Genomic DNA, 27,009 nt, shown 5'->3' with positions numbered 1-27,009 from the left:
ATCGTATTTTGCCGCAAACTAATTCGAACGATTGCTACGTCCCGCGAATGTTTGTCGATCTTCGACCAAGGTTCCGACACAGTGCATCCAGATTATATTATTATAGGTGAAACGTGTGTTCAGCGCTGATGTTCGGTTTCATAGCTGTGAATTTAGTTTATCGTAGGGTGGAAGTGGCGCGTACACGATGCTGTTGTAGACTTCCATTGCCTCTTGGTTGAGGTAAGTACGGATTTAAGGGTAAGCCAGGTGTAGATTAGACTAAGCTTGGGTTGCTTCTAGTTCCGAAGATGGTGGGTAGGGATTAACCTAGACCTGAGTTACCTTCGAGATGGGTTAAGCAGGGGTTTGAGTTTGCGTAACATTGGAGCAATCGTGGTTGAGTTGCATTTCGATCAGTGTAGACTCGTGATAACGTTGACTTAGTCTACCGCAAATCTGGGTTATCATATGGTTTCCTGAATTTAGGTCTGCGTCGTCGTTGGTCTGCGCTACTGCGAATCAACGATCCGTGCTCGCGTTAACGAATACCGTGAATCTACGTTGACGTAGACCTACTAACTGAGTTAATTTAGTAATACTGCAAACTAATGACAGAGTTCGCCTACGTTACTCTTGTCTATACTGAATTTTTCTAAACGTAACCCACGACAATGTCGACCTTATACTACTGCGAACATATGTATCCCTGATCCAAGTTACCAAGGCACTGTGAATTTTCCTGGACGTAGCTCTACGCCATAATTCACCTATACTAGCGCGGATATTCATTGTCGCATCCCTAATCCAACCTACTAAGCCTTTGCGAATTTTCCTAAAGGTAGCCCTACGTCGTAATTGACCTTTACTACTGCGGATATTCAGTAACGTATCCCTAATCCGGCTTACCAACTGTGAATTTTCCTAAACATAGCCGTACGACATAATTGACCTATGCTACCGCGGTTATTCATTAACCTACCCCTAGTCGAATTCGCGAAGCCTTTGTGAATTTTCTCAAAGGTAATTCTACCTGATGATTGACTCGTACTACTGCGAATATTCATTAACGGGTAGCTAATCCGGCTTAGTAAGCTGCTGTGAATTTTCCTAGACGTGGCCCTACATCATTATTGACCTATACCACTATGGGTACTCGTTAACGTGTTCCTAATCCAATGCATGTTATCCAAAATCTAAACTGTCGCGAATTAATCCACGTTAACTCAGACTTATGACAACGTAGTTTAAAACACCTAAACGACGATCTGTTTTTCATTTGCGTCGTTCGAGAACCAGGTACGACGCGTTACGAAAACCCACGTACGCGCGTTCCAACAGCATGAAAAATTGGAAAATAGAATCGCTACGCGAGCTGAATGCGCCGATTTCGATCGGATGACACTTCTCACGAGCAAAGTTTTAATCGCCAACTCCACCGACCGATTCTCGCTACTCTGTCCACGTTATCGTCTCTTTATCGTTCGTTCTATCGTCACTCGTCCGGGAACAAATAACCAAGGAAAAAGCTTCGTCTCATAATACGTTGCTAACGAAATTATTTCCCGATAAATCCATTGAGTTTCCACGCCGTTGGGATCGATAAACGAGTGAAATATGAATATCCATGAGCGATAAGACCGGAACGAAGAGGAAAATTCACTGTGGAGGACTTGCGGTGGTCCTCGAGCTCTGTTCGATTTTCCTCCGGGATTGCCAGAGGTGAGGATGAATTTTTCAAGTGGTCTCCGCGTCTCGAGGAACACTCCGGCACCGCTCGACGATTAAACGCGTCTGTCAGGCGCCACGGTTGCTCGCTTGTCTTTTTTACGCACCTCCGTTTCTCGTCTTTAGGTACGTTCTTTCGACGAAATTTTGATTCTTTTTTATTCAAATTCCGTGGATTTGCATAATCGCGAAGAAGGATACTTTAATTTCCATAATGAAAATTATGCTACGGTAGCTTGTTTAATTTTACTTTCTGAGGAGGAACGCGCTATGAAAAATATCGAGCCAAGCACTTGGTGCGAACACGTTGCAATTAGAGAGTCGCCGCCGGTTGGACGCGCGCAGGCTTCGGATAATCGTTCTTTCTAAAATCGTTGTTTTACGTTAAAAAGGAAAAGCCAAAGAAGCAAACAAGGAGAAAATACTGATTTCGGATCGGAGCAGGTTTGATTCCTCGGTTCCCATTATTCCGCCGCGATTTTTCCCGTGTCTCGAAAACGCTCCACGGTTTCCAATGGATCAAAGACACGCGGCGAAAAAGCAGCCGGATTGAAAAGCAGCTCGGACAACGGAGGCTTAATAAAGGGGCTGCCGATGAGGAAAACACAGGAACCGGGGAAAACATGGGGGCAAGGGAGGCTGAGCGAGAGAAAAGAAACGCCGAGCATCGATCCGTCCATTAATTAATGTTCCATGGACGAAGATTCGAGCGCGGATTGGTCGCCAAAGAGAATCGTTGCGGAATTCGCGTTACGGGAAATTCCGCGGTTTCCCGTCGGAATGCCATGCAGGAAGTTCGTTTGCTCGGAATTTTTAGTGGTCCGCGTGGAATCGAACCTGTGCAACGGTTGTAACGTACGGTCGATTGTTTTCACAACTCTTTGGATTATCTCACAGACTGTCTGCATAAACTCTGATAGTGTATGGCGAGTATTTTTATAGTAAAACTCCATTTACGCGAACTCCGTTGGAATGCGTCACTGAACTCTTATTATCCAAATACGGTTCGCTCGATGTATCGCTTATATGAATTAATATTTCTGCCTCGGTACTACTTACAAATTTCAGTCCAATTTAATTTCACTTTCGTGTTCGAACGGGTAACAAAATTCAGTTATTCCGTTTATCCGAGCTCCGCTTATACGAACCACTTTCCGTTTACCGTCTGTTATACGAGCTGAGCCTCTTTATTCGAACTACGCTTGTACATACTTTTAATTAGACGAACGCGAATTCCGAAATCGTACACGTCCGCGTGCTTTGTCTAAGCTGACATATAATTTCAGGCAATTTGTGTCGAAATCGTTGTTCGATCTCAGTTACCCAAACGTGGATCTCTATTATCGAAACTCATAGCGGTTGATGGTGGTAGCAAGAGAGTCAGTATTATTCGAAATATTTCGTTCGTTTCGGATAAAAGAAATTGTACTGTACATGAGAATTAGCTCCGATTATACGAACCTATAAACAGCGGAGAAAAGAGGAGAAAATGGACACGTATTATCCGACTGATCCAGTTACTCGTGACTATGTCGTATAAATAGAGCTGTATCGGATTCGTATTAGATGCTTCGAGGTTTCTATCGGTACTTTAACACCGAACAAGGCAAAAAATATTCCTCAATTTTGAGGTTCGTTGGCTAGAAACTATCTTCGGAGAAAATTCTCCAATCCTTTCGTCGCTTCTAACTTCTATCCAATTCTCTTAAACTTCTAATTTCTACGTAAAATTCCACTGATCCAGTTAACACGAGAATTCTAACCAGTCGAAAACGAAAAGAACCAAATAGAAAGTTTCTATCGGTAATTTAAAATAGATCAGATCGTAAAATATTTCTCAATTTGAGATTCGTTGCCTCTGAACGATATCCAAAATTCTCGAATCTTCCCATCAACGTCTAATTTCTACGCAAAATCTCGATAAACGTATTAACAGAAGAATTCCGATCAATGGAAATGCTTTTAGTCTATGATCAAACACGATCCAACGATTCCTCGCAAGGATTCGGAAATTTTAGCAACGGCTCGCTGGACTTCCGGTTTCGAAGGTACGCGGCGAGCGATTCGAGGCATTTCGCGCTGCGTTCCAAGCGGTTCACAGCGTTTCGAGGTCACCGATGGCCAGAGGTGTTGCGTAACTCTCTGCCAATAGGCAGAGTCGGTCCGTAGCCGTCGTCAACTTTGTTGCGCGCTGCCACGACGCCGATCGATCGATTATTTATCCGGTTGGCGCTCGTCTCGGCTCACCGAGAACCGCGACGCATTACGCGAAACGTTCCACGGTTTGCCGGCGTGGCCCGAACCCGGAATTTTCATCGAGCTTATCGATCCGCCCTCGAAAATGGAACACGCGAAAGTCAGCCAGCTTCGAAGCGATCGCAACCTGGTAAAACGTTCCTTCCACGGTGATGGGGTACCGTTTCCTGTGATTCGGCCAATTCAACCAGCAACCGGAAGCGGAGGGACTCGTCACCGAGATATTTCCTATGTACCGAGAGATTTGTGTACAGCGAGTTTGTCTTCGAGAGAAATAATTTTGTCAGGATGTTTCTCCAAAAACAACGATGTATCTGATACGATCGTATCCTCGCTTGCGTAGTCGTAACTTTAGTCTTTCGCGAAGATTTTCTAGTTGCCGGTGTTGGGTTTTAGATTTTAGAATCACTCGTTTTGTCCTACTTACGAATGACTCTGAAACAAATAATTTTGCTTAAGGTCGCTATAGGGTGAATGTGACCAGGCACGACGTTATGCCAGGGAACATTTCTTAAAACACTGGCATAGACGGACAGAACGATCGCTGAATCGCCGTAGCGAGGGAGATGAAGATAAGGACGAAGATGATGTTGAAGATAGGTTAGCAAGATGGAGATCTTTAGCTCATGCTGAGCGCGAAGGATATTTTCGTGAGGATCGTAAGGGGTCAGACGAAGGGTGTATAGACTTGTAGATTGGATTAAAGTATCGAGATGATTGTCGGCGTTGAAGGGATGCGCGCCGTCTGGTCCTTATCCGATCCTAACTGAGACCGTCCCAAAATCCATACAAACTGTTACACGTAGGCGTGCAGCTAAATTTAGTCTGCAAGAAAATCGGATGGAAATTATCGCAATTATTAAATTTTGATTACCATCGGATATTATTGAAATTCGCGCTAGCGTCGAGTGTTATTCTGCGATATTGGAAAATTGAGAATTTATTGCCAGTGTAACGAATCGGAAATTTGTTAATCGAATTAACGTTAAACGAAAATCGTTATTTGAAAATTAAAATTCGAGCTGGCTGGATGAATTTTCGAGGATATTAATCAATCGGGGAATAGGCGGTACCGGAAGCGAATTTCTCAAACGTCGGCCAGACTCTTCCCACTATCGAGCCGGCTATACTTCATCGGAACGGATTAACGAGGCCCGAGTAGCTTGCTGTGTTTTAACGCGATTATCCGCAAGTTCTCAACCTAGCTATCTACCGTTGCCATAAGCTCCATCCGTCTAATAACGCGGACAGGAATTTGAAAATACGCGAAACTCGCTTAGAAAATCTTAGTTCCATCGACTTGCCAAGGAAAGTTACCTCTTGATGGAAATAATAATGAATGATTCATGGTGTACGAATATCATGTTCATATTGGGTCGTCGATTAAATTCCTTTAATATTCAAAGAACATTTTTCGATACTAAAGGAACATCGACTCGTCAGATGTCCTATTAGAACGTTAAAATTCACGTAACATAACATTTGCGAGCAATTATGTACAAAAAACGAACTAATCTTAATTACAAATCTTTAATGCTCCTCGATGATCAGTTCAAGATTTATTTCAAAATTATTCCCTTCCATCTTTCTCTTAACACGTTTGTTAAGATAACATTGAATTAAAATCAAATTTTAATGGAGAGGTTTAATAATTAAGTCCGCTCGACGTGAGTTAAGTTGCTTTCTATCTATAAAATAAATACAATTGTTTGTACGAACGGACTATAATTTGTAATATTATTATTTATTTAATACACAAGTAATTATTGTATTAACATATTATACTGTATATGCTGTGAAATAAGTCGTACCACGGTCGTCGCATATTTTTAGAAAATATGTTAAATCGAGCAATATAACAAACGTCGATTCGCTTCTCCTGCCCGCGATGTTTAAAAAATTAAAAACGTCTGTTCTAAGTGTTCCATCAATAACGCGTTAATCTGTCCTGGTGGATTTCCACTAGACGCTACTTCTTGCAACGGCTTGAAAAATTTACAAAAATTTCCCATTGACCATTAAGCGAGCACTGAAAAGTGATGAAAGCGTGGTGGATCTTTGAGGTAACGAAGGAGAGTCCCTGTGGGACTTTCGAAGATTCACGAGGACCGTGAACGAAGTTTCCCCGCGAGTTTCCCGAGCTTTCTAATGCGATTTACCTTCCCCTTTGCTCTGGCAGAAGTTTTCAAATTCATTAGATGGCGTAAAATTATGCATCGTTTAATAAGCGTCTGTACACGTGTTACACCGAAGTTCTTCCCGAGCTTGGGAAAGCTCGAACGTTCGAAAGGTCTTTCAGACGCGTCGCGTTGAACACCGAGGATCGTTAGAGTTTCAATATTTACGATGTAGCTGCTCTCGGAAAAACGAAGAAGAGGGTGACTCGCTTGAGTTATTAAACCGACTGACGACGAACAGCTGACAATCCGGCGCGAAAAATAATAATCGGGTCGGTGTGTAAAAATGGAAGAAAAATGGAGTGAAAGGAGGTGAGACTAAGATAAGCGAGAAAAATTCGGAAAGACCGTGGACAGGGAAAGGACAGAACCGCGAGAAATACAGGCTATTAAATTAAGAGGAACGACACGGAAGGAAAAAGAGGCGAAAAAGGCGAGAAAGTTGCGGATGGTTGAGAAACAAACACGGTCGAGGTGCCACCGCCAAATATTTGAGGTTTTCGTTTGTCAACGTTTGAGCTCGCCGAGACCAACGGCGGCGAAAGAAGTTGTTTGACTATATACGAAGAATCGTAAAAAACGGAAAACGCAAAACGGTGGAGAGTCAGCGCGTAAAAGAGAAAAGCGTGGAAAAAAATCAGAGAAGGTTCAAAGCGAGCCGGGACAGCGTGTAATGCAAAATGTTACGAGCTCCCGCGACTTCCCACGTGGGAAATAGAAAAATGCTCGCGCGAAAGCGCACCAGGGAAAAGGAAGTTATGCAAACGGCTAGGCGAAAGAGAAGGGAATGGCCGATGACGGGCACCGGAAACCGAAGCGTGAAGACCAAGTTTACGCTTCCTCGAGCGCTCAATATCGGATACTCGTCTCGAGAGAGGCTTTCGTTGTTAACAAAGAGACTCTGTCGAAGTTATGCAATAATTACTGCGCAGTTTCTGAAGCTAGAAAGCGAAAGAGAGAGAGGGGGGGGGGAACTTTTGAGCAGATCCAGTGTGTTGGAGCTGCAGCTTACTCCCCGTAGCTCTTCATCGCGAATTCGCGCTTTAACCGAACGGCTGGCGCGTATCCAAACGCAAAACGTGAAATTTCGCGGTAATTTGCCGAGGATTTTCTATCGGCCGTCTTCAACGACCCCTCTGGACGCCTGGATCTCGTCTGTTGCACCGCGATTCAATTAATTGCGACGGTGCTACCTACGTAACACCCTTGAAACCTTTGGAAATCAGCGTGCCGTGTTTACGAAAGAGTCGAACCACAGAGAAGCGCGAAATTAAATAATTACGCCATGTTTCGATACGGGATAATTAATTGTTCCACGTTCGAGTAGAGTGTTATATTTTTCGCGTGCCGTGTGGCTCGACGTTACGGAGTTTTCTGAAGACTCTTGACGCCCGTGGTTCGCCTGTTGCGCGTCGATTTAACTAATTGGCAAAATATTTGCTACGGGGCGCCGTTTCCAACTTTTACAAATTGGCATTGCACGCGTTCGAAAGGAAACGCGCGGCAAATCATAACGTTTGTAGATTAACGATCTCCAGGATTCCCATCTCCTGTGACGACAGAAATTGAGAAGAAATTCTTTTACTTGGTTTTACTTGAAGATAGCCAGGACACGCGTTACATCGTTGAGAGACACCAAACAATAGTTACATCGATACATGTAGCTGATAATCGAACGTATCAATGGAACAAGATATTTTCCACCTTGTGCGTCGTATCTTTTCGCAAGTTCCACGCCTTTATGGAATTTTATCGAATCTAAGAGATTCCGCGGGGTCTTTAAAATTTTTCCTTTTCACTCGTGCCACTAATTGCGCGTTTTCGCGCCCCGTGTCCGCAGAGACCGGTTGGAAAAAGAGGAACAGTAGAAGCGGCGAATTTTCCAGACTCGAAGTTCCCACGACCTTTCCCTCCCTTGAGGTGGAATTTTAATTTCGCCGCTGCGTCGGGCAAATATAAAAAAAAAAAAAAAAAAAGAGGCGCGGTTTAGACAGCCACTTTCGCCAGTTTCAAAGAGCAAGTCCGAGATAAATATTTGCTGTACTCGACATTGCCGAGTGGAACTCGCGAGAAATAAATTACCGACCGGCCGCGATTAACTCTCCGTTAATAAGTACCAACTTGCTTGTGTCGATAGTCCTGGCGGCGATAGCCGCGCCGCTAATTATTCGGCCGCTGCCACCGTTGATTAACAATTAATCGGTTACCCTGGTTGGATCCATCGCTAGATTCTTCCGATCGATAGGAAAAGGATATTCGTGGGACATCTAGAACGCGTGCTTAAATTCTCGTCTTATGGTAATTATTAATAATTACCGATATACAGGTTTGTCGTAGTTGATGGCACGTTGATTACGATTGTACATAATTGGAATAATAGGACAACTCTGGACCGTGGCCATTATACGAACGTTATCGTATCTCGAGATAGCTCGTCCTGTTGTAGGGAAGCGAGTTAAATTAACACGCCAACTGCTACAGTGATCATCGGTGACCCACGTGTAACTAAACTTTGTAGTACGATCAAAATAAGATGAATCTCACGGGCTAAAGAATTTTCAACGATACAAATAATCCAAATAATATCGTATAAAAAAACTATATATAATAACATTTTACAATCGGCGTAAAATATATAAAATTCGCGTGTTAATGACGTTTGTGTATGCCACTATCCGTGTTACGATTGAGTCAATACTACGAGAGAAAGAAGAGATCGAGTCGCAGAAAGTGGCATTTTGGTTGCGAGGAAAGGAACTCGAGTGGCTGCCAAACGATAACGATCGGTACTTTGGGAACGTTTCCTACGTAAAAATGAGCAGCGTGAGCTTAAAAATTATTTAGCAGCGAATCGCTTAATCGTCGCTTTCAGCCGCGTTAATTGGAGAGACGTTCACCGGAGAAAGTCGCAGCCAGGTGATTCATCGTGGCCGCCGTGACAGCGGGCGATACATTATGCCCGCGAGCAGATAATCCATTATCAGACCACTACGATCGCGATGTTCGTTTTCGACCGGACGACCGGCTCTGTTAATCGCGAGATTAATCTCTGTCCTGCCGATTTCATCCAGCCGTGGTCCACCAATTTCCTTCCTTCTGCCGTGCGATCCTTTTCATTCGCGAAAATCCTTCTTCGCTTCGACCACGCCGTTTGGAATGTTTCATAAAGAGAATTCGGGTGATAGCAATCAAATTCGTCGGCGAATAGCCCTCCGGAGGATTCTATTCGCGCTAGCCGTCGGATTTACGTTACTCCAGAGGTCGAAGGTCGTTCGATCGAGTCGGTTCGCGATTTTACGTTTCACTAACGCTCGAATATCTCTGCAAAGTACGACTTTCCAAGAGAAATATCGTTACCATTCGTGGAAACCTTCGGTGCGTTCCCATGTCCAACCTAGTTGCTATGCCATCGTATAACGTCTTGGGGTATTTCCCCGTAGAACCGCGTGGAAAGGTAGGCAAATGGTCCGACGCCAGATGGCGACGTAACAAATTCTATTCTCGAGAGTTCTCTCAGCCAGTCTACCGGAAAAGGTCGAAGGGAACGATGCTGAGAGAGGCGGTGCTACCCGGTCGGGCTCCAATTTTAATTCCGGCCAGCGTGTGCGGCTCGCTGACTAATTAGGTTATGCAAAACAGCTGTTACGCGCTGTCCTAACCACCAGCCATCGTTCGCCAACGTTGATTTCGGAAATTTTTTGCGCTTCCGTCATTAACGCTCTCATTGAATATCATGAAAATACGAGCACTTTCGAAAAACACCGGTGGCCGATCGGAACGACATTTGTCGTTGATATCGTGGGACGAGATGCAGTAAATGTGAAATTGCTAGAAATTGCGTGAATTTTACGCTACTAATCTGCTATCTCGTCCAATGGTAGCAATCGAATTCCCTTCCGATTGGCCACCATTGGTGTTACGCGTAATAGTATTCAAAGGCGGTTCTAGCTCAATTTAGATATTCTTTTTTATCTACTCCTGTATTCGATCTCTGCGTTCGCATCAGGTTGCTTCTTCGCATCGTCAAGGGTCAGAGATAAGCTTTTGCTTGCTCGAAATTCGAGAGACAAGCTCGCGAACGAGGAAGGCGACGATAGAGATATTTCACGTTTGGGAAAAAGAGGAGGAATAGCGTTTCTATCGTGTGAATAGGATTTCAAAGGACTTACCCTTCATGCCGAGGATCAGCACCGTTGTTCCGGTGAAAGGGACACCCTCGTTCGAACGATCCTTGGTCGATCGGGCTCCTCGCCCTACCAGCCACACGCTCGGCCAGCAGCTTTCAAACTTCACGATCACTGGCGATCCCGATTCGATCGCAACACCGCGCACCAACGATCTATCGACGATTTCAGGAACATGAAACACTGTCTGTAAAGAAGGGAAAACGATCGGTTATCGTAAGCGCTTCTAACTCTTTCGTTATGCGCTGACTTGGCTCGAATAGCTGTTATAGAATACGACTATACACGCCGCCCGGTATTATACATCCGAACAATAGAATTACAATGGTGATACAATGGCACGCAGTGGTGGTGTTCCATTTAAATTGTTCTCCGTGAATATCTTCAAAATTGTCGAATACATCGGCGAATGTTTCGAATGGAAATGAAACGTTGCTAACTCTATAAGAATATTAGGATTTTATTCGTTGGATATAAAATGAAACTACTGTAGAAGATATAGAATGGATTTCGAAAATGTTAATTCCGATTCTTTGCCTGTTCTTCGACGATTCTCGCTTTTCGATCATGCTGTTCGTGCTACGTGACATCCTACAACTTTAATGACATCACGTATGCAACACTTGTCACGCTCGGCTCAATCTCCACACGATACCATGTATACATCGATTCTCGCGTTACGTTTGAAGAATCACTACTCCCTCGTTATCGATACTAATAGAGTTCGGATAAAACGTTCGACCTGCCACTCCTCGATCGCCACTCCATATCCATGAATTCTCATTTGCACGTCATGATCGATACTGTGAAACTGCAATAAAATTTCAATTTGATCAGAGTTCAGAATTCCGACATCAAAGTCATCATTAACACGTTGTTGACGGTATACTTTGAAACAAAGCGAATCTGACGCGCGTTTTTCGGAAACGTATCGAATCAAATAAAATGGGAAACGTCGACTCGCGTCTCGCCGTTCTCAACGTTCGCAAAATGAAAAACGTCGATTCACGTATCCGTCAACGACATTACGGCAACGGTGTTTCGAAAACGAAAGAAACGCGGAGCAAAATAGACGAATATTCGATAAAGTGGCGTTAATCGCTGTCACGGATCTCGATTTTATTCAAATTACCCTACTTTCGTTCTTTTCGTGTCGTTGGCCAATTTTTATCCGCGATAAACGTTGGGCGCCACCCAGTTTCGTGTTCCTCCGATTAAAATGGTCGTTGGAAGCTTTTAAGCTAAATACATTGTTTCGTGGAATAGCCTGGACGTAAGTTAATGGCGGACGTAACGACGGTAGCGTTACGCAATAGCTCACTGCTCGTTCGCGCGAATCGCGTTTCCGGAGAACGAACCCCGTTAACGCGGTCCCGATCCCGCCAACACGCAACCGCACGACTGATTTGGAATTCAAACGAAGATTAAACCTTTATGGAATTCACGCGTGGCTAGTAAACGACGGTGTAACGGAGATTCTAGAGAATTAGAATCGATCCGCGTGTTTAAATTGGAGCGTTTAAGCGTTATAGTTGCTTACGTCGCGAAAAACGACCCGATTCGTTTGTATTACGAAGACCAGCGGACTTTGTAACGGCGAGAGCCAGCGGTTTCCGAGTTTGCACTTGAAAAGTAGCATGTTTTCATTTATAGCGACAAGGAGTAGCACGTTGCGCTTTTTCGCTGCGAAAACCAGCACGTTTCGGTAATCCGTCGCGAAAAGTAGCACGTTCCACTGTTAGCGGAAGAAAAAAGACAACCGCGTTAAATTTGTTGCCAAGCTATTTCTACCGCAAAAACAAAAAGTTGAGCGTTTCTTTAAATCGAAACAAACGTTTTTAATGGAAGTAACGGAGCTCAATTAAATCTAAATATGAACATCGATCGATTTATTTAATCAACAATGTTGCTATACAAAAAGATGTTCAAATATTTCTATTTAGCATCGTAGGAATTTTGTAATCCGTGTACCGTACAGTATCCAGCGTTGAAACGCGCTGCGTTTTGTGGCACACAGTCGATAGTCGAGAACTTTAAATTTTAAATTAACAGAATCTAGGTGGATTAAGCGTGTCTGGTTCGTGTGGGAATGTAGAGCTGGAAAGAAAGTTCAATTTTCATAGAGTCACGCGAGCAGTAAAATCTATGAAACTACAACGAAGGAAATTATAATCGAGCTCTGAACTAGCTAGAATTGTTTATCTACCACTGATTAGGCTTATTTCTAATATTATAGGAATATATCCAGTTATTATTATTATAGCTCTGACGTTACAGTTAGCGAAGATGATTTGGCGTGTTAAAAGTGGATTAGCTTCGAGCTACGTCAAATTAAAATTAGAACGATTAAGTTGTTAGTCTCGGATTAAAGGGAGTTGAAACGTTTAGGTAATTACACATAGTAGGTTGTGTCGAAACAGAATAATTACGTTTCGGTGTTAGACGAGATTAGCGCATCCGGATTTCGACGAGATCCTATTAGATCGATTAATACATTCGGCTGAAAGTAAACAAATCACAATAGTCCATGTCAGGGAATATTATGCTTCTCGGTAAATTTACATTGTCACGAACCCGAACCATTGCCGTAATTTATCGAAAAGTAGATGGTCGGAAATAATCACAGAAAATTCCGATGGTGAAAAATACGATGATTCGCGAAAATATTAGAACGTTTGCCGCAGACTGTTTTTTTAATCCTTTCGCTTCGATCGCCGTTTATAGGCGACTTCTGGGTCCGGCACCTAATATATTCGGCATCCCAATGATGCATACACAAGTGCAATCTGTAGTCAATAATGTATTTTTTCGTTATCCGGGGAACATTTTCTGTTGATCTTATCGATATATTGGATCAATCGCTTCTTAAGTGTCGTTTGTAGTAAAAATGATGAAAGATCCTAATCACGATACGAGTGTAAAGATCGCAGTGCTGGCTTATGTATAGATCCTTGTTTCAAAATATATCATTGCTAGTCTTTGCATATTAATATATTTACTAATTTGCGTTTCATAATTAATTATATTAACCATTTTATCGTAAAGTCTTGTAAATATATAAATGCCTATATTACTTGTGATTTTGTAAGCCTTTTCATATTAACGATGTAAATTATACTTATCATATTATAGCGGAGATTGTTTTATTCAGCAGAGTTATTATTTAAGACTTAGGAAAACGTATATACAGCAACCACGCACATTGTGCGTATTCCTGACGCGCGTTTCCGTTCAGTGACAGTACTTCGGTGGACTGAACTGTCGAAGCGAAAGGGTTGATGAATACATTACGTACATTATAGGAAACTGGATACAACTATCGTGATTATGACAGTGAAATTTGAAACCAATCCGAAAATGTATATAAAAGTTGCGAGACATTTTTAGCAAGCATAAACTCGGTGAAAAATTAGTATACAGCATGAATAGTAGCTTTAAACGTACAATTCGTATTAAAGATGATCTGATGGTTACATATCGTAACTTATACAGCAAATGATTGACTGTTCAAATACCTTGATGATCTCTGCGAGGTGTATGCTTGCGATAAATATTTTGCAACTTGCATATACATTTACAGATCCGTTTCAAATTTCATCAATGCAGGATTACCAAAATATGAGGATAGTCGTACCTCGTTGTGGTATTTGTGAAATTTTGAAACGTTTTGTATATATACACGTCGGATCATCTTTGGAAAAGGGGCGTGTAATGAGACTTGCTGCGAGTTGTCCATAGTTGTCTTATACTAGATGAATTTTATTTATGAGAATGTGTTACGAAAGTTAACAAATGATATCGATGATTAAGTGATCGTGATATCTATTACGATGAATTTAGGTTCGATAACGAATACACGGTCAACGGGATGACGATCGCGATTAGGAACTCGATGTACGTGTTCACTGGGCTAGTCGAACTTATCGGATTGCACCTCGGTTCAAGTGGAACTGTCCTTATATACTCCTCTTCGTATTCCTCGGGTCAATCCCTGTTTTTAAGGAGAGTTATTTAATTACTTTATACCTCTGTTAGGTACACGTCCCTCCCGTGATCGTGGCTACGTTCAGTGACCCATTATGTCACTTCGAGCCCAAGCCCACTGTCATACATCTCGGATAATCGTAATTGACTTAACTCATAAACAGCTATTTCTCAGTTTTATTGTTTAAGAACGACTATAATAAAAAGTCTGGACTAAAGTATCGGGGACCTTCCCAAATATTCCGAAGGAAAGGCTCCGGCGTCCCTTCATCTCCGACATACATATACGTAGAAAGTTTCTGTTCGCCACTGTCGGTACAGGAAATGGAGATTGAAAATAACAAATTGAAAGCGTCCGATATATCCAGAAATTTGCAGTTATTATATTAAGATATCGGAAAGAGGAACGCGTCTAGAAACGTACAGAAACTTAACTTCATAAAATCGTTTTCAAATAAACGCTATTGGACCAGACTCGAGATAAAAATCAGCCGACCGTTCTCAAAAATACACAAACATAGCTGCCACGATAAGGAGGCAAAGTTTTGGTAGAAAAGTGTCGAGGAAATCGGCGCAGCGTTGTTTCGGTCAGCAGGAATGAGCGGCACGGCGTAATGAAATTCCTTCGGGTGTCACGAGAAAGAAAAGAAACTCGACGAGGCGACCGTGGGCCGAATGATCGTGCTATTTCTGTGTCCGCGGTTATTCCACGAGATAAATTCGAGGTCTTATTCTCGGGGGTGTGCCAATTTACGGCTAGTGGTTACGCTCCGGCTTTGAGAATCGTCGCAACCTCCATCGTGTCCGAAAAAAAAAAACGGCAGACGGAATGCTCGATGTACTTCTATTCTTCTGCTCTGCTTACCAGCATCGGAAAATAAAGATTTGTTTTTTCTTCTCTTCTTTTCTTTCGAGAGCAAACAGCGACCGGGGATCAGTCGTAATTTTTGTGTTTCAAGCATAAAGTCGATTCGTTTGCTATTTTCGGTAAAAGCGTACAGTTAATACGTTACACATTTTACGTTAGAAATACAGAGCTTACTCGTTGCAATTTTCGTTGATAACATCCAGTTGATTCGATGGAATTTTTGTTAAAAATATGAAATGACATAAAGTTCGTTCCTTGAACGTTTTGGCAGGTCGTCGGAAAGGAACTTTGGCGAAAATCGCGGAGAAATGTTTTTATGATATCGTAGGGTTAGAAGGTAATTAAAATCAATTTGTTGGGAATTAGCGAGGTCGTAATACGCGGCAGTAAAATTAAGTTTCTTTATGAAGGCAAACTTGGAGTAATTGTGTCTAGACAATCAACGGGGTTAATTAAGGTCTAATTCGAATACTTCGTGAGCACCTTCGTTAATCCTGACTACGTTGTATTAAGTCGAAAAAAATGCTAACGTTAAAAATGTCGACTCGTCCGAAACATTTTCAACGAAGCATCTCGACCTTTCATTCCGACTATTCTCTCAAACGGGTATCACGAATCTTCCTTAGAAAATGGCAAGGCTCCGATTCGAGTGCTCGGAATAATCTCGATCGGTCGCGTATCGAGAGAACCGATAGAGAAGCGACTCGGTCTCGGCGAGCCAACTCCGGCTCCTTTGTCCTCTCTTTGAAGGTAAATTAATTTTCCATCCGGATTGCCGCTCGTCTAGCGTGCAAATAACCCTAGACGGGGCGCGGAGGTATCGAGCGAACTTTAAAAATCCGGGGAAACAGAGCGGACGTGGTTTCGCCTCGCAACTAAACGATCCAGATTACACCGACTTCTCCATCGATTCTCCTTTTCTCTAAGAACACTGCCAACGACGCGTTCCATCGACTAGATCCAAGGGAATCCGCGGAAAATCTGATATTGCGAGCGTTTCTTGCTTTACGAGCACGCGAATCTACGAGATTAGTCCGCTATCTGTGATTTAACGCGGACAAAAGTGATAAGAACGCTGTTAAGAATGCGCTACTATCTCGATCGATTCCTACGAGTCGTTCGCCAACTTTGAAATTCCAGCAAGTCGAAGTTTAACCCTCGTGTCAATTCAACACGTTTTTCGCGTAGAAGATCTCCTTTTATGGAAAGATCGATCCGAGACTTTGTGACTTTTATTTTTCTAACATGGAATTTAATGCTGTGAATGGTGAAACATGCGATAAAAAGGTGCGATGATATTTGTTACAGGAGAGATTACAAAGTTTGTTCGATCCGACGTACATTACTCTTATCAGTTCCATCGCTTTGTAATCGTTGCTCGACGATTATGCGTTCATTGTACAATCCTCTCAGAATTCAGCTAGACACGTACAGCTTTGAATATCAGAGTTTGAAGAAGAGAAGAAGAGACGCCTTTTCTTCGTTATTCTCTTTGTTTTCTCTTCAGAGCTAAGAACGGTAAGATGGAAGCATTGGGAAGTGGAATACGTGCGATTGAAATTCGCTATCCCCGAAGGAGACTTATCGCGAATGTACGTAAACGACAAAGTGAAAAATCAATTATTTATCTTTTCGTTTCATCGATGTTTCACCATTGTCCCAGTTTGACTCATCAGGGACAGATCAATTAGCGAAAGTAATGACACGAATGAAGTTTAATCGCGATGATTTTTATTTGAAAATTCTCTACGAGTTCCAACTTCGACCAGTTCGAATCAGTTCGCAACTAAAATTTCACGTAACTAGAGTTCTTAGGTAATCGGCGTTATTTCAAGTAATTTACCACTTTGAGAACTTGGCGCTGATTAGATTGTTCTCGGATGAGTTTTCTCCAATTTCTCACGGAGCATCGTGTATAGTTGGAATAAAGTTTTTTAATCGCAAAGTCGCGATTCTACTCCATCCATACTATGCGCGAATCGAAGGAAATTTCATTCAAAATATTACGTACTTGTTGTGCAAGCTCACCTGCGTAGATCCCGGCGACGTGGTTGCAGAATTCCTCGAAAATCCAAAACACGTCACAAATGCACACGACACAACGTCATAGCTCGCGATCGATTAATCCCAAAAGCCGTGGCCCAGCTTTTTAGGTGTTCAAATTTCTCATCTTTCGGTTTTAATCACCAACCTCGGCGACTTTATTCCGCCACAAGATTCACCCAGTTATTAACAGGAAAAAGTAGAACTGTCGATTACGAGTCGTCGCGATAATCCCTGTACTCGTGGGCCATGTCGTTTCGCTGGAAATTCGCGTGCTCGCAGATCCCTTGGAAACCGATCGATTCTCCCTTTAATTCCTCTCTCGCGGCCCCTTTCCTCTGGAACGCGACCGTGTTCTAATTAATTTCCTTTTTTTAGGCTGGCTCCGATTCGGCGATCGTTAAACACGCGAGTGGGTCAAGGACGCGGGCTGAACTTGCTTCTTCAGCGTGCGTCAGCCGAGGATAGTCGTTAGCGGGAGGAAAGTGGAAATGCTCGCTTTCCTATCGACTGACGGCTGTTTTCGAAGAGTTTCCAAGAACCAGAGACAAGATTTGCGGTGAGCAAAAACCTTCCACAATTTTTCTTCCTTCCTTTCCCTTTTCTTCCTTCCTTTTCCACCAGCAACGAGGGAAGAATTTTCATCTCGAAAGCGGTTTATTTCCACCGTGTTAACGGACTTCTTGGCGCGGCAGAATTAAAACAGTGAGCGAGAACCACTTACGCCGGAATATTTAATTTCCGGAGAAATAGCGACGTTATTTTATACGTATTTTCTTTTTAATTTAGTCAGAGAAATCTCTGGCCGCCCGATGAAAGTTCTTATCCTCGATTCCCATTAACGGTAGTTGACGAAACTCGGGAAAAAACAGGGATCGGTGTTCCGGAATGCGGAACCTTGAATTTTATTATTCAGTTAAACGAAGGTTCCCTCGTTTTCAACGCGCCGCTACGTTTTTCGACCCTAACCGTGTTATACTATTTACACGAGCATTAAAATCACTCTGACTGAAATTAATTTGCCTGGCATTTTTCTCTAACCGTAAGAAACGATCCAATTAACACCGTCTACGAAAGCTTAAAAATCGCGGAGGAGAAAGTTTGCAGACTCGATTGAAAATTTGAAACCATCGACAATCTCCTTGGTTCGTTTCTACCGTAAACAGCGAACACTGCGATTTATATTACGCAGTAAGGCCGAACAACACATTTTACATTGCTGGAATCCTAGAATTCGTCCCAATTTCGTGGCCAAACCGCAAGATGACGTTAGACGGAGAAGAATTGGAGAGACAAAAGGGGTCAGTGAGGGGTTGGTCCGAGAAGGGTCGTCGTTCGTCCTCGACCGCGTCAACCTCGGTCGTGGAAACAAGGACACCGACTAATCGAGTTTGCCTGCGAATAATTCGTCCTTGACGCTCGACCTTTGCAAAAGATCTTAATACGAATCTGTCTTCTAAAAATGTTTTCTCAGAGATCTTTTATACAGTCGTTCGTTTAAAACTGCCTTTAACTTCCACAGTCTCATCTTTTATACGCTCGATGAATACGATACACAGTAGTTTTTGTATAAGTTATCGCACAATATCGTCGGTTTACTTATCCAGATTGTAGAACACCTTCTTCATGTTACCGCCATTTCGCTATAAATCGCTGCTCGTTTTTTATAAAGACACAACTTTCCCGCAGGATTTTTCTTTGAATCGCTATTATTTCGTCGCAGTTCTTGCATCCTTTATACCACTATCATTTTATCCACCATACTCTCCCCTGTTTCTATTGCTGCGCAGAAATATTTTTCATGCAACACTCGCATTATCCCCGCCTCCCGTTACTTTTATTTCGCTTTATACATGCCACGCTCTATGAATTAACCATCAGCAGTGATTTTACGGCCGTTCCGTCTATCATTCCTCTCCACTTTTCTCTTGCTTCTTGCAAACATTTTTCGTTTATCTTTCTTCGTTTCTGCGTCCCATTTTCTACGACCTAATCACCAGCGACACAACGCGTTATCGAATGCGACTTAATTTTCTAACACGAATTAACGTCGCGGCACTGTTGTCTTCCCAAGTTCGTAAAGATTCGTAAAAAAAAAAAAAAAAAAATTGACGAATCTCTCACCGCGTCGAAAGAACGAAAGGAATTTTCTTAGTAGCCGTGAAAAGACGCGAGAGGAAAAAAAAGGGGGGAGGAAAAGAGAGCATCGACTGTGAGAGAACGTTCTTTTCGACGAGGGAGTATCGCGCTTGAAAAACAGGACAGTCGAGTGCTGGAAACCGGTGATTATTGTCAAAGACAAACGGCCGAGCGATCTCGAAGGAATTCCAGCTTCAAAGAACAACCCTCCTTGAGAAATTCTCGAGCGTTCGCTTTTGATCAACGACCGTCAAGTGGCCGGAGCGCGAAACGAACGCGACCGTTTCCGTTCCTCCCACCGTCGCTCGGACCACTTTCGTTTCCTTCGTCGCTGGACCGACGAAACGATCTTTCAAACGTTTCCAATGGAGTTTCTTCGTCCCTTGGAAGATACTCCATGGAAAATTCCCACGTGCGACGTCCTTCTCGAGTTTATAAACTTCTTCCCTTTCCTTCTTCTGCTTGTTATTTTGCTTTTGGTCGAGAAATACGTGATATATTATAGAAACTAGTCGTTGCTGTTTCTGGTGAGAATTTCAAAGAAATCAAGAAAAGCTGAGATTTGGAGTTTCTTCGGCGCTTGGAGAACGTTCGATGGAAAATTTCCACGAGCGTCTGATTTTTCTCAGAAGCTTCTTTCTTCTTCTTTTTCTGCTTGTCATTTCTTTTCTCTTTCTCAAGAAATACATCGATCGAGGAAATTTCATAGCCTTCTATTTCTGGCTGGAATTCCAAAAGAATCGGAGAAGGGATAGATTTGGAGTTTCTACGCCCCTTGGACAACGCTCGATGGAAAATTCCCACGAGCTTATGATTTTTGTTTCTTAGAAAATTCTTCCTTCTTCTTTCTTTACTCGTTATCTTCCTTTCAAGAAATGCGCCGATTGTAGGAAGTAATTCTTTATTCCGTTCATATGTCCCGTTTATTTTTGGACAGAATTCCGAAAGAATCGAAGAACGATTTGGAGTTTCCTCGTGCTTTGTAATAAAACATCCGAATATTCCATCTGCAACTTCATCGAGCTTCCGATTTTGATCCCTCGGGAACTTCTTTCTTCACGTTCTTCTGTTTGTTATATTTTTGTAAAAAAAAAAAAGTGAATCGTGGAGACTATAGTTTGTTATTTCATCGCCCACTATATCTGGAATTCGACGAAAAAGACAAAGAACGGATCTTCCTCGATCGTATTCTTTCTACCAACTCATTTTCAGAGCCTGTTCTACTTTCCGACCTATCATCACCTAAGGAAGTACACTCCACTGACTTCCATTCTCCGTTGAAATTCCTCAAAGGTCAGTGCTCCCGAATGCCAAAAAATGTCCTAACGCAGCCCAAAACGAAGAGCGAACCAGTTTACCAAAAGACGAATACCCGCGCGAAAGAGGCGCGGAAAGAAAAAATTAGGTCGGATGGAAGAGCAACGAGGCCAATGTGGAACCGGGACGGAAAAGTTGCCCCGGAGTCCAGGAAGTTGCAAGTCGATAGTTGTACCGCTCCACCCCGAACGAGACCAATGTAGACTTAGGAGAAGAAGACGAGGGGAAGAAAGGAGGGAAGAGAAGATTCCGCGGGTGAAAGGTCAAGAGAAACGCGGCTTCTCGTGGTTGTCTAGCACGTTTGCAAAGAGGAAGAACGTTCTCAAGACCGAGCAAGAGGGAACGAGGGTGCGCAGTGCGGAAAGAATTCTGCATCCTGCACCCGTGAAGGTCATCTCCGGGACGAGCACACTTGACCTGCTTGCCATCGTCGAAGGACAACTTCCCTTCGTCAGACCAGATCAGCGATTTTTTCTCTCGTTTCACACGCTTTCCTTTACATTCTACTTGTATTTTTTTCTTTTTTTTTTTTTTTACAACACAATTTCTACACTCTATACGATTTTACGTTTCACCGCAAAAAAGTATTTGCGCATAGCCCTGTTTTCCATCGAATCGTTTTTTAACCGCTTCCACGTTTCATTTTCGTTGCCATATTTAAATAAGACTAACAAACGATACGAAACTTGATATATTTGCACTCGATCGATTCGTACATGGATGGTACGTAATAAATACAACGGCGCCCAAATAGCTTTCGCAGCTACTGTGAATCGTATTTCGCGAAACACGAGTTTTCGAACGAGCGTTCGAGAATTGCAGCCGAAGAGTCGGAGGCGTTGGTCGAGAAGGTCTCGCTTGAATTTTTAAATCGAGCATGACAATTTTGTACACGAGGCTAGAAATACACGGGCGTTTTATACGCCGCGTATTGCACATCGCGTTTTCTCAACCGAAGTAACGTCTTGGCTGGATGAGCAGTTTACGCGCGTGTCACACACCGATACTAAACAGTGCATCGTATTGTCAACGCGCTTCGTTTTCCGCGTACAACGCGCGACAGCCAGCGTTCCTTGCGTCTGTGTAGACAGCCGCGTTAAAGCACACAGTTCCTACTTGGGCGGAGAAGACACGACGTGTAACACGCGTGTCTCGTAACACGCAACACGTATAAAACGCCGCCGCAGTCCTATAGCCTTACGAAAGCGCGAGCAGATTAATGGAATAATTTAATTTCGAAGATTAAAGTTAAAGTTTCCGTTGGAACAGAAAGGAGATTCCGAGGCCTACGCCCTTTTCCAGACGATACCGGGAAAAGTTGCGGCATTATGCGACCTTTTTTAAATTTATCGACGATACATCTGAAAAATGTACAGGGCTCGGCGGGATAATTCAATCTGGAAGATTAAGTTATCGATTTAGTCGAAGATAAACCTCTCTTTCTCTGGAAATTCGGAAGATTTAAGAAGGATCGTATAACTTTCTCGGGATACTCGTCTGCGTCGCAGGATTACGCCATTGTTAAATTTATTGGCGACAAATTGGAAAGTGTAAAAAGATTGATGGAATAATTTAATCCCGAAGATTAAATTATCGATCGAGTCTGAGACAAAACGAGCCCCTTCTTTGGCCAACGCAACGCTTTCGAACAAACCTACGATTATCTTACAGCGATATTTCAAATTTTTCCACGTCACTCGAAAGGACACCGCGTAAATGAACGACGTTCGATCGATCTCGACCTTGCTCCCTTCTGTCGGCCATTTTTCACTCAATTACATCTTTCTAACTTTACGAAGTAACTTCGATCTGCACAAAATATAAACAAAAGAAGAGTCATATTTTAATTAATACGTCAAACTTGCGTTATACGTTTCCTTTTCTTTTTTTTTTTTTTTTTTTTCAAATATTAAAAATTCCTTTTGCTGAAATAACAGCAAGATTGAAATACGAAAATTGGAGGGTCGTAGCAGCATTAAACGACGACCCGGCATAAACAGAGTGACAAAAATATCGAAAATGGAACGCGGAATAAAATGAAATCGGAGATAAAGAACCGTCGGAAAAATTGTGATAGCGAACCGTGCGTAAAGAATGAGTCGCAGCGAGAGCTCCCTTTTCATTAGGAACTTCCATTACAATTTACAGATAGAAACACTTTCAACAATACCGTGCAAGTTGTATTCGTTCGTCTGAATGGAACGCTATACTACCGCCTTGCAGCGTGATGGAGGCTGTTTACACGAGTACACTGACCCAGGAGTACCTCGGCTCTTTGTGCTCGTCGCCATTCACGGACGTTGGCGACGATTAAACAACACGGTACCTGCGACACCCAATAAATACGAGCAACCATCCCCGTGCGTAACAACTGCACCAAGCATAAACCATTTTGCGCAGTTCTTGAAAATATCCGATCGCTTCAGAGATATCCAGCGAAAAGACCGGCGATTTACCACGATTATGATCCTACCTTTATGAAACCTTTCCACGTACAGTTACAGAGAAACGAACCTTTATAACGATCATGGTCTTTCGCAATTTTATCCCGTCTATGTGCATTTGTCGCTAATGATTCCACGACTATGATCAAATAACGTAGAACGCTTAGTTGCTTTCAGCGGATAAAAAGCAAATGTTAAAGCACCTTCCGCCGAGATGTTCTACTTCAAACAGTCGACGACTTTATATTTCCTGCCAGATATTTTATTCGCTCGATCCGCTTCTACAAGATATTACGTAACGCAACGGGACAAAATCCGCGAACGGTTGGCATTTGCGATGCTTCAAATTCGAGATACCCATTATTTCGAAGAGCTGTCATTTGTTAGAAAATAAGTCAAAGGGCTACTCGTTTACCATTAAAGCACGTGGAATAAAACGATGAAACGTAGGGCGTGTATCGTCGGTTATAAATGTGAGAACACTCGTTCGTTATATTTATTGGAAAATGTTAACAAATTTCACTTTATTTAGCAACGGCTACTCGTTCGTCGTTTAAACACGCGAAAACCAAAGTCGAGAAACTCGGAAACTAAAATTCAGTTTCATCAATTATTCGAAAAAATATCGAACGACTCGATATCGAAGGAACAGAAAGCGATACACACGAGAATAATTGGATCGTTTCGAAAGCCAAGCACTCGTGCTACTTAAAATTCGAGATACTGTCGTTATAAATATGATAAATACGAAAACCTAAGAAATACAATATTCTTTCAAGTCGCTCCCATTTCTTATTTGTTAAACAGACCAATGGACTATATACCCGTTCACCGTTCGAACACACGAAACGAAATGATGAAACAACGAATACCTTAGAATCGAAAATCTTCCGGCAATTATTCGGAAAAGGTATCGAACGATTCGCTCGGAGGCAAACAAAACGAGACACGCGGCAATAAATTGGACCTCCTGGAAAGCCAAGCGAAAAGGTGCACCGATAACTCAAACCTAACTCTCCCTCGGTCGATTCAAAAGCCAAGATGCTCGTCTACCGACCTTCTCCAGGTACATTAATCACGAGATCCCCGAGAACAGCGGACGAAAGAGCCGAAAGTCACGGATGACCTCCTGACACTCTGTTCTGGACACGCGAGATACTCGGACAGCGAGCGTGGGCGACGATTCTCGCGAAGCGAAACGACAAACACGTCGAGATAAAAGGGCAAAGAGGCGAAAGTAGAGGACGAGGACGAAAGGAAAATAGACGAAAAGAAAGGAGAAGAAGCTAGCTCGCGTTCGTTGTAAAAAGACGCGAAGCGCGGAAGAAACGGGCAATCTGAAAATGTACCGCGGCATATTCTGACGTTGATTGAAAGTAGTTTGTCAACTGCGGCCTTCCATCAGACAGATTGCTCGAATTTCCGCGGCGGTATCGTTTTTAATACCGTGAAATCTCGGCGTCCCGACGGCATGGCGACCTATTAGTCGAAACTACGCGATGACGGTTACAAGGGTAGAAGAAACAGGGACTTTTGACCGATGAACAAGTGGCACGCTCGAGGACGAACGTTGGAAGTAACGCGGTTGACGAGCGCAGAGAGGTTTTTTCGGTGGAAAACGTGACAAGAGGAACGCCGTGTTAATCGGCAGGCTTGTGCGGTAAAAGTTTGAAAAAGATAAAAGGGATTCTACGAACGATTTTCGAGTAAAGATTCGAACGAAGTAGGTTCCACGATGATCCCTTTGACAGTTGTGAAGGGATAGTAGGGAACGTAGTTTCCTTCTTTTCAAGGGTAGAGACTCGTTCCTGGAAGAGTTGGTATGACACTTGGAGAGAAACTCATAAAACATAATTCACAAAGATGAAAAACGTGTGCGTGAAGGAGTCGTTTCTGGAAGAATTGGCACGACACTTGGGGAAAAATTCATAAAACGTAAGAGGTGAAAAGCGTGAGGTTTCGAGAACGTTATTCCAGATAATTATCACAGCACTGGCGGAAAGGTGGCGAAGAAAACGTTAAAGAAAGAAAGGAAAAATGCGCGCGCTATTTTTCTGCGCGTGAAAAATCGCGTGAAGTTTAAGTGGATGTACGAGACCCTCTTTGAAGAATCGGAACTGTTCGTTTCGGTGGCGTTACGAGCGTGGAAAGCGGCTCGTACGATCGTCGCGCTCTTGCTCGTGCTTTTCAACTCGATCAAAGAACACGCGTTTCTCGAACGAACTCACAAAGAATCCATCGATCCACCCGGCACGACGTTTCCTTTGACTCGCCTTGACTTCTCGATTCTGTTGCCGTTTCGAACGTGTCAGCGATTCCAATCTCTCGATCGACTTCCCAACTTCAAACTTTCCGAGAAATCGCCGACTAAACGTTCTCGACCAAACGCTCGAAACCCGTGTTAGGGTCGTGCTCCAATTTCGCAGAACTCTGGACACGTCTCGAAATTTCTAACGGACTATTTCCGTCCGATGTGGAACGAATTTACGTCACTTTAGGAATAGCGTTGAGAAACACGCGTTTAAAGTCGAACGCGAAGGCCACCGGAGACTTCTCCGAACTTGCGTCACCAAGAGACCATCTACGCGCCAGACGTCCTTGACCAGTCTCGCAACTAAAAGCCCTCGCTCACCCCAAGAATCAGTCAACCCGATTCACCCCGTTTCCCGAACGTCAAGGATGTTTCGAAATGCCAAGGATGAGCCGAACTTCCACGGCCAGTCTCTAACTGCGTAAAACTCTAGCCAAGTTCCACGAACGTCCTTGACCACGCTCACCATTCGATCCTTCGTTCACCCCACTACCAAACCACCCGTATCGCCATATACACGGCGTACGTTTAACGATAATGCTAATTCCTCGCAAGATGTCCAGGCGCTCCGAAGCACGGACTAATACTACGAACACTTAACGAATAGCCCGGTTGTCCGCGTAAAACCTACCAACCCCAATTCCTCCGCAAGCTGGTCTCATCCAAAGCCGAGTCTCCTCTCCATCGACTTCTCCCAACAACCCCGATGATCCTCGTTGCGATCCAAACGATCTTCAGATCGCCCTTGCAGATCCTCCCTAGGACGCCACGTCCTCCGGTATACGTGTACGCGCATACATACACGCGTGTATCCTTGCGTGATATGTACGTCCTAGATATCCAACGAGTACGTACGGTCACGAAACTCCGTAGAAGCGTGTACGACGCGTCGAAAATTGCGCGATCGTATTGGAACGAGAGATAGAGCAAGAGAAAGAGGCAGAGAGACAGAGAGACACAGATAAAGAGCGTGAGTGAGAGAAACAGATGGGTAAAGTCAATTAGAGAGAACGGCGTCGCGTGAGGTCGGCGTGTTCTGTGGCGCGCAACTGGCTCCGGTGTGCTCCGGTCGGAGCGAACAGGTTCGCTGCCTCGTCCGAGGGCTTGTGACCCAGTTCGAGTCAGGGCCGGAGAGTGCGCGCTACGGCCGGCAGCACGTCGCGATACCTACTGAGCGGATCGCGCTCTCCGGCCCCAGCTGCGCGCACTTCCACCCCTTCCGTGTTCCTTCCATCTCTCCGTCAACCCTGTACGCACGAACCGCGAGCGTGCGAGGTCTGCTTCCCGCACAGAGCACCTTTCGTCTTGTCTCTTCGCGCGTTGCTTTCCCGAAAATACAATTTTTCTTACCTCTGCCCTCGTATGTCGGTCGTGTTTCTATAGTCGACGATGATATTTTTCGAGTATAGGCGAACGGCTGCAAATGGTTAGGAGGAAGAATCGAAGCGACACGGCCGGGAAAGTGGTGCGCGGTAGGGCGAAAGCAACCCCTACCAGTTTCGAACGCGCTCCCCTCCATATTGATTAGTGCGCGCACGGGCCACCACAGCATCCAGCGACGAGCTCCGCTCCGCTACAC

The 27,009-nt window shown here is 43.6% G+C and overlaps 1 protein-coding gene across 1 annotated transcript in view; it reads right to left on the bottom strand.

Annotated features, from left to right (window-relative positions):
- The window catches only part of LOC139994251 (uncharacterized), a 179,553-nt gene extending 152,968 nt beyond the window's left edge, over nt 1-26,585 (bottom strand). The window contains exons 1-3 of the mRNA XM_072016711.1: nt 26,062-26,585; nt 17,205-17,557; nt 10,310-10,511 (exon numbers count right to left, since the gene is read on the bottom strand). The gene's annotated coding sequence lies outside the window, so the exon portion shown is untranslated. The remainder of the gene's footprint in view (nt 1-10,309; nt 10,512-17,204; nt 17,558-26,061) is intronic.
- Nucleotides 26,586-27,009: the final 424 nt, after the last annotated feature.

The sequence above is a fragment of the Bombus fervidus genome, chromosome 14, assembly GCF_041682495.2.
Source record: "Bombus fervidus isolate BK054 chromosome 14, iyBomFerv1, whole genome shotgun sequence".
Taxonomy (NCBI): Eukaryota; Metazoa; Arthropoda; class Insecta; order Hymenoptera; family Apidae; genus Bombus; species Bombus fervidus.
Note: the sequence above shows the minus strand (reverse complement) of the source record. Positions and strands in the feature narration are given on the sequence as shown.